The sequence below is a fragment of the Dermacentor variabilis genome, chromosome 6 (genome assembly GCF_050947875.1).
Source record: "Dermacentor variabilis isolate Ectoservices chromosome 6, ASM5094787v1, whole genome shotgun sequence".
Classification (NCBI taxonomy): Eukaryota; Metazoa; Arthropoda; class Arachnida; order Ixodida; family Ixodidae; genus Dermacentor; species Dermacentor variabilis.
Window position 1 is genome coordinate 54,117,452 of NC_134573.1, and position 9,309 is coordinate 54,126,760.

Consider the following 9,309-nt stretch of genomic DNA (forward strand, 5'->3'; position numbering starts at 1 on the left):
GGTGGCTTAGTGGCTATGGTGTTGCCCTGCTATGCACAACGTCGCGGGATGCATTCCCACTGCGCGAGCCCCGTTTCACGGGAGCGACACGTAAAAATGCCCGCGTCCTCTGCGTTGGAGGCATGGTAGAGGTCCCTAAGCTGTCAAAATTAATCCGGAGTCCTCCCCCTCCCGCCCCCCTACGGCGTGCCTCATAATCAAACCGTAGTATCGGCACTTGAAACCCCAGTATTCAAACTACCGCTTAGGAGGAAGCTTTATCTCGGGCTCAAATCTGATTCGGCCTATTCAAATACATGTAAAACGCAGAAACGCTTTTCTGAGATAACCGCGGGAGCGATTTTAATGAAATTTGTTCTATTTAAGAGAGAAAATCAAATTCTAGTTATTGTTGCAAGCGGAATTTCAATTCAGTGCTTTAATTTTGCTAAAAGAATTGTCAAACATTCAAAAGTTCTAAAATAATAGAAGGACGAAGTTTACAAAGTAATAGCTCTGCATCAAAACAATCATCGTAGTTCTGTAAACAGCATTCATTAGATCATTCAGAGTGGACAAGCTCTATATTCCAATTTCTTACGTGAATTTTTTACGCTGTGTACAAGGGTTCTGCAAAAGTTACATTTCGATATTACAAACATTTTCTTCATATTAATGTGTAACAAATCAATTTTGCCGCTTCAGATGTGCTTTCAGATAAAATTCACAGAGTGGTAATATCATTTTTCATTGTAGAGAGTCCGAGTTCTAAACTAAGTTTGGTTTTCTGTAAATTTGCGATTTTCCCATCTTCATTAAAAATTAATGCTCTAATTCAAAAATTTTAAACCAACAGTGACAAGATCTTAAGTTTTTTTTTTCACATGCAACAAAGCTCGTCATATTTGGGTGCCGTGGTTGCTGAGAAAAACGAATTTTCCTTTTGCACGTACTTAGGAGCCTCCGAGCTGAATCTTCTCCTTAAACGGCGTTTCACTCGAACACCTAAATACACAGGCGCCCAGTTTGAATATAACATATATAGTCAAAGAAGTGGACACAGCATGCTTAACTGCATGAAATGAGTGCACCCGTAAAGCTTTGTGGGCGATATCTCTAGTTCCAAGCATGCGGAATTATTAACCATATGTAAAATGAATCCCCTTTCACACAGAAATTTAATTCCTCCCGCCCCCCCCAAAAAAAACAATTAGGATATATGTTGCGAAAGTGTTATGGGTATATAAATTCTAATCTATGTGTTTACATTGTTTAACTATTTCTAACTGAAAAATTCGGTATATATTTTTGGGGTTCGTCATCACATTACAAAGATATTGGGTGACTAAATAGCTCTTTTATATATTTAGGGTTGCTTTGTTGATAAGACACCTTCGAGTTTTCTACATTGAAGAAATACACTTTTCGACACAGCAACAAATAAATTCACCTCTCTATTTCCCGATCCAACGTGAAGTAGAAACAGAACCCCAAATGCTAAATTCAAACAAAAGAAGTGGCAGTTTTAACCGAATGTCTCAGCATTGGTAGCAATAGCAAAGCATAAGACAATTACCAATGTATGGTTCCTTGTTCTATTGACCGTACAAATTTCAGTACCCTACCTGTCACTAATAAATAAAAAGCGTAGTGTAACGTGGGCACAAACAAATATAAAGACATCTCACTCAGTGACACAGCACTACTTGAGAACAAAGGGAGAAGAGAAAACTTCGCTGTGCTTCGCGCTTCAACGCGCGTCCGAAGAATATAGCCATGCGACCTCAAGTACTATGTGCGCAGAAAGATACCCAACCAGAAGCTACTTGCCATATCGGCTAACCTAGCTACGGTACCCACCGCAGATTACCGCAAAGATAAAAAGAGCACCGGCCGCGTTAGCGCTCAGCTAGGCCGTGCACACCCAGGGCCGGGCTAGCGGAGACTACCTCGTGTCGAACCACTGCAATCAATCATAAAGTGTAAAAGAGGAAATTGATAATAAGAAACTACTATCAATGCAAAATTTTCTTTTCTACTTTCATTCTTCCTTCCAGAATACTTAGTACTATCGAAGAGGATAGTTCTGCAAGTCGGTACATAATGGTTGATAATCGCGTAAAATATTGAACAATATACTTATATTTGCATTGCGTCCACTTTGCATTGTAGATATGTTGTGCTTTCGGAGTATCAGGTATTCATGCACTGCGGCTGCAAAACCTGTTTGCAAGCCTTATAATTTATTTAAGCCTATGATTTGCAAATGGTTCACAAAATAGGAGGGACAAATTTGATAAAAATTCGCTTACAGGATGCTGATAACAAAAAATGACAGCATAAGCACACGCATAATACACTTAAAGTGATCTCTAATCACATTGCCTTGCCGTCAACTGACTCTAATTTCGTACTGTTATAAAAAAACGTCTTTTTGGTTAGTTCAGTAGGTAAGACACATTACAAAAGGTATGGAAAAAATCTCGAATAGTCATGACTGATTACCCCCATCCGGAGTTGCATTGTCCGAGGAATTTCTGCTTCGCACATGATCGCCTTCTATAGTACCCCTGCTGTTTTACGGCTCTCGAACATGCGCACGTTGTTTTCAATTCAAAGTTATTTGTGAGCTCGTAGTGTTCATTATGTTATGGTGAGCCGCAGGCACTTCCAGACAGCAATTCCTCCCCTATTGAAAATCCCAGCATTGCCCATCATGAATTTTATGCTGGGCATGATGTAAAATGTGCTAGGTATGGTGGAAAACATGGTGGGTATGATGGAATTCATCATGGGTATAGTGGGTGGATGGTGGGTACAGTGGTACATGGTGGGATGTATTGGTGGGATACATACTGGGTGACTTGTCTGAATGGTGGGCATGTTGGGTGAATGGTGGGTGTGGTTGGTGGATGGTGGGGTACATACTGGGTGACCTGCGTAAATGGTGGGTGAATGCTGGGCATGTTGGGAGGATGGTGGCTACATACTGGGTGAATGGTGGGTACATACTGGGTGACCTGTGTAAATGGCGGGTGAATGATGGATGTGCTGGGTGAATGATGGATGTGCTGGGTGAATGGTGGGTGTACGTAATGGGCAACGCGGAAATGGTGGGTGAATGGTGGGTGTACTCCGTGGATCGTGGGACACTTATTGGAAGGAAAATGAGCGAATATATGTGATAGTGAGAACATAATAGGTGTCAATGGTATATATATAGCGACACACGCAGCGATGGCAGGCGCCTAATGTGTACCTGGTTGTCTGATTTGCCAAATGGTAGCACTGCATGTAGTCCCATTTTTTACTTATATAAACATGCATGCACATGTATACTTTTCTATATAACATTTGTTATAATATTTCAGCATATATATTATTTCATGATGCATGCCAAATTATTATTGTACCCTGCTTACTTTGTGTCTAGTATTTGCTGCTTATTTTATTAATTATTGTAATGGTTTGAGTTTAAAGAGACATACATTGAGTTTAATTCAACTTGAACATTGATGGTGATGGTAAACCATGACATGTCTGTGCTACGTACTATACTGTACTGGCTATGGTAAATTGCATATATCCATCAGCATAATGGGAAGCACTTTCTCAATGTTGGGAGACCAATAGCAAGCATGGAATCCTCATGGCAGACTGAAACTTAATTCTTACATAACTTATGTGTAATGGGTACAAATGACAATCATACATATGTGCCATATAAAACATGCGATATTGAAGTTTTCAGAGGGGTAGCACGTATAGTCACCAACTAAAATTATCAAATAGTTGAAGCACAATGCTCTTTAGGGCAGCCATTTGTAAAAAGTGTGTTGTCAAATCGTCCTGCAGGCTGTAGATCAGCAAAATTACATAAATTAGGTTGGCTTCATTATGCTTTCTTTCAATGCACGGTATGGGCCTCTACATGTATAGCTTCAAGGTGCCAAAAGAACAAAGTGCTAACAAGGATGTTTATCTTCGGACAAATAATGTCAAGTATATTGAAGCTCTTAAGTGCTTTATTTTGTCCAGTAATTAAGGTGGTGGTAACAACTTTATTGAGACTCTGTACAGTAATTACAATTCAAATATGCTACATTTCAAAAGAATTAATCTTGCTCGTCGATGCAATGGAGGAGGGCCCAGATATTGCAGTAGCTTTTCTTATGTACATAGCAGGAATGTAACCGTCAATCAACAAGCTATACAACATACATTATACAAGACAAAGCATTACACTCCAATCATGAATTAAGGCATTGGTTTCAGAGATTAGGCATATGCTATTCCACTAAGCACTACATTACAATGTAGTTGTAGTGGATTGCTCCAATTAGGAAAAAAAACAGAACCCACCAGAAAAAATATATCTTTATGAAGGTACACATTAAAGCAAATTCAGCACCTTGTTTTGTGCAGCATGCTAAATATGGAACCATGCAGACTTTACGAGAGAACATGTAGTGATAAATTGGCCTTGTAGAGCAAGCTTAGCACATATCCTATATTTTGTTAAATGTATGCCATTTAACTGCAAGATGAGTAGAAATATCTTTAAATTAAAATCCATAGTTTTTGCAAAGCTTAATTGGCAATAACAAGTAGCTGTATATGCAACAGAATATTAATTATTCTTGAAGTGCAACATATTTAGGGAATATAGAATTACTTTTAGAAGGTAATTTTTCCCGGCTATAGGATAACTGTATTTGTTTTCTTGCTTCTTTTTCCGTTATTAAATGTGCTAGACATACCGTCATATGTATTTCCAACAAAGCACAACTTAGTCTATGCATTTTGTTAACATTCATCTACACATCTTGGTTAGGCAGAATCCACTATAGTGCATTGAGGCCTCTGCAACATCCAATTTCATGCATAATCCCAACCTACCAAATGGCCCCCAATTTTCTTATACCACCATCTCATAATACAATTCTGTGCAATGCTGTCACCATTGACTGCATTTCCATCTTTTTGAAAATCAAATTGTTATTGCAATGCACCACAAATAGTCCGTCCTATGCATTCTATGGCATGCCCATTTCCTATATTGCAATAGGTCACCAGTTGTCCTACACATCGAATGATGTGCCCTTTTGTCAAGCTAATTCTGAAGAGCTGCACTATTGCAAAAATGCTCTTTTGAAAGGCGAAGTGTCTGCTGAAAGGCAAACCTTGATACTTGATGGTCAAGGCTCTAGCTAGCACTGTACACACCTATCGAGACATGCTAATGTGAATTTTGTATTCATTGAAGGGGGCAAGAGTTATAAAGAATTACACTTGGTGCATTTGTTCAAAGGCTACTTTTCAATTTTAACTGCCACCTAAATACCGAGTGATTGCAGAGATGTGCATATGATGTGCCACAGCTTCTGTAGCAGCAATTGTAGTATTCATTTTGTAGTATTACATATTTTATTGCAATTAGGTGAGATGTTTCATCAAGAATAAGTAGCCTTATCAATACAAATCAGCCATGAGGAGAAAAGTCAGCGTATGTCGGAAGGTGTGGACTGCCTCCTAAGTGGCAATTTCTATTCTGGGAAGTCCAAGCCGAATGTGAAAGCCAGTGTTGACTATTTAATTTCCAGTGATCTTACAAATTACTTGTGTCCGACAAGGAGGGCGGGTTTGTAGTGATGCCAAAACAGCTGTTCCAAGAGAAGGCACTGGAGGCTATATCGAAGAATTTTGTGCAAACGCATTCAACTGCGGCAAAGTTCAAGAATTAAGCACGAAATTTCCCTTAGCAAAAAGCTGAATCTGGCTATAATCTTCAGAAAAATATAGAAGGGGTCGATAGAAATGGCTTGACTGTATTCTTCTCGGCCACAACTCACAAACCAGAGGTTACCCTACATTTGAGTCACCGAGGCAGGCTCTTAGCACGGTATTCTTTCAAAATTCCTCCAAAAAACTTTGACGCGCCTTCCAATTGTTGACCCGCTCAGAGTGTGTAATTCAAGGGTTATAACTGATTGTTTTTCTCACGAAGGAAGGTCATTGGAAGCTAACTTGACTTCTTCGACTGACATATTGCAGACGTTTTATTCCATTTCTCAGAGCGATATTTTAGCGAGTGAAGGTCATTACTGAATCGTCTGGAACTGTGGGCTTCCAAAACGATGCAGGTATTCCTATGTAACATTTTTTTAATGCTTTTAGAGCTTTATCTTTCTGCTACTTTGTAAATTTCGAGCGTGGCAGATTCATTCAGTGCAAGGGAGTGTGCATAGGCTCACGCATCACCCCCGTGCCGAGTGAATTGTTTTTAGCTAGCTTGGACACACATTGAAGCTGCCTTGAAGACAACCAAATTTTTAAAATATTTAGGTACGTCGATGACTTTCTGGTTGTCGCGCACATTGGTGAAGGTGCCGGGAACATGGCGAATCATGCGCTCAACGTCTGACCTTCACCCATGAGCTTAACAAGGGTAGCTTACAGTTCTTGGATGTTCGGTTTTTCTTCAATGACTCGCACGTTTATATGTACCAGCCAAGGTCGAAAAAGAGTATACTGAATTTTGATTTGGCCCACTCCAAATTCGTAAAGAGAGGGATCGCCAAGACATGCCTATGTGTTGCCCTGGACGAGTCCTGCTCACACAAATTTCATGGAAAATGTATGTACACAGGCAGTTCGCCTGACAAAGGCAGGGTTCCCTAGGGAACTTGTGGCGTCCGTGGCTGAAGGCCTGACAAGAGTGGTTGAAACTGGTGATCAGGCGTCGGCGATTGAGCAACAAGCTCTTGAGCAGGCTAGATGCATGGCACTGTCCTATATTCACCAGCTGACGCACCGCCTTAAAAAGGTGGCGGAGAAATACAATGTCCGAGTTGTGCTCATGGCACCGATAAACTCGGGAAACTGCAAAGTTGTCAGTGGCGCCATTCACAGTAAACAACCTTACCTAATTAAACATGAACTGCCTTATGTCAAGTGCAGGACAAATGTAGTTTACAGAATTCTGATGTCATGCGGAAGGTGCTACATTGGCCAAACAGGCCGGTGTATCAACGTTCGTCTAATGGAGCACAAGCTGCTTGTCATTGCACCATCAGGATCTGGGCCCAAGGCGGCACATTGCAAGCGTTGTGAGAATGCATGCACGCTGCTCTTTGATAAGACTCAAGTGATTACTTCTAGCACACATCAGAGAGCGTGAAATACTTGACGCCTTCCTTATCTATCGCAAAAAGCAGGCCTGTGTCAGCAAACCTAACTTATCTTTGGCAGCAAAGGAAATAAAATTCTTGCACAATATGGTGCCATTGCGCATGTGCTTCAGGGATTGATCATGTAGCATGCATACTTTTGCATATATATTTTGTGTCCTTCTGAGAATAAAGCCAGTTGACGTCTAGCGTTCGGTGTGTCTTTTTTCATGTTCCTGTCCACGTCTTTTTTTACACACTAGTGCAATGTCCCCTTATACAAAAAATTAAACACCTGTTCTACTACAATAAAGTGGTGGAAAGTGAACTGTTTGTATTACATTCCACAACTCAAAACAGGGGATGTATAAGTAACTGGTAACAAGCCAGCAACTCAAAAACAAAGGCAAGGGAGAACACAAATGTAAGCCCCATAATTTTTCTTATGTTGCCCATACAAGAAATGTGCAAAAGTGGACCTTTACTATACAAAACACAATATATTGCTGAAACATCCTGTAGTGACATACAAAGTGGTGGAAATTACAAAAAGTATCTTGGAGAAAATATTGAGACAGGTAAAATTCGAATTCCCACTCTCTCCTTAGAGAAAGTTCTGAAGAAAGGAAGGATAACAACCCAAATATACTGTGACACACAATATTTTCATCCAAAAGGTGTTTACTTCGAAGATATGATGCATGTGAATTAGGACGGTTGATGACCGGTACAGGGTCAGCCCAGCCGAATTTTGCCTTTCTTCACTACATCCCACATCAGTGGTCACTAACGCGTACCATGTTATGCGGCACCACATTACATTTCCAACACTTTATGAAAATAAGCAGTTGTGCACAAACTAAATGACAAAGGACAGGAATTAGAGGATTTCGTGTGGAAAGACATACATAATGCAGACGGCAAGATGCTTAAATGATAGGCTTTATGAACACCAGAACCATGTACAGAACAGTACAAGGGCATTTAGGAGTGCATTGCAGGGATTAAGGGTGTCTGCCAGTATTCGAAGATTGCTTGGTGGTTGCTAAACACAGGAATGAGACCGACACGAGAGACCATAAAGGCGGCCGAGATAATCCAACTAGGGATCGAGTGTGTCAGCACGGCCTCATTGGGGTTGTCACAAGAGCAAGTTGATAATCTATGGAGACAGCCACGACGGAAACAGTAGATTCATGGTGGTCTGAGATAGCATTGTGCGTAGACGGACCTGTCGGAGCGTGCTGCACGTTACAGTAAATTGTGCTTGTGCTCGTCTAATTCCTTTCCTTCGTCAGTCAGTTTGCGCGCAACAACTATTTTTTTATGTAATACTACTAACTCGCCCAGATCAGTACCCTCGTTACTTTCAGAGACACTGTTCGAGCATCCCCCTTGGCAGAATTTGGTAGATGCTGTCTTTGGTGGCTACAGAGACAGTGTGGCCAATGGATGCGAGGTCACTGGAAAGTACTCCAAAAGAACTTGTTCTTGGGCAAGTCGGTGCGACACATATTGTTGCTGGCGCAAAGTAGAACATGAAGCAGGGGAACAGAAAAAAGTAGAGCTAGAGAAGCTAGGAACATGTTTTGTAATCACCGGAAAATCTTTGCTGCTGGCTCAGAGACCTCCAATTATATATGTACATATTAACTTTTCTACTAGAAGCATATGTACACCCTACAACTTAAAAAAAGTTGGCTTTGAAATATTCATAGGATGACCAAATTTTCCAACAGCACTATCTTTGCTTTAAAAAAATAGGGACAAGAACCTGAAAGATGAATAAAATGACAAACATTAAGACGCTTGGTATTATATAAAAGAAAAAATGTGTTTCCAGAAAAACGGCCTTATACATAAACTTGCATGGAAGGTGCATGGCCTACCCTGGGACATTAAAAGAACAATAAAGAGATATACTGAATCAGCTCAGGATGATAAAGTGTCTTGAAAAGACTAGTTTCATTGATTTTGCAGTGACAGCTAGGGTGATCATTAGAAGAAAAAATGATGATCCGTTTCCTTTTTGAAATTTACAATGAAACACTATGTCCAGACATCAGTGTGACATCACAGATTGCAAAGCATTGGTTTGTATCACAGCCATTGTAATTCAGCAGTCTTGAAATTTCGTGAATTCTGTCATCGGCTTTCAGAA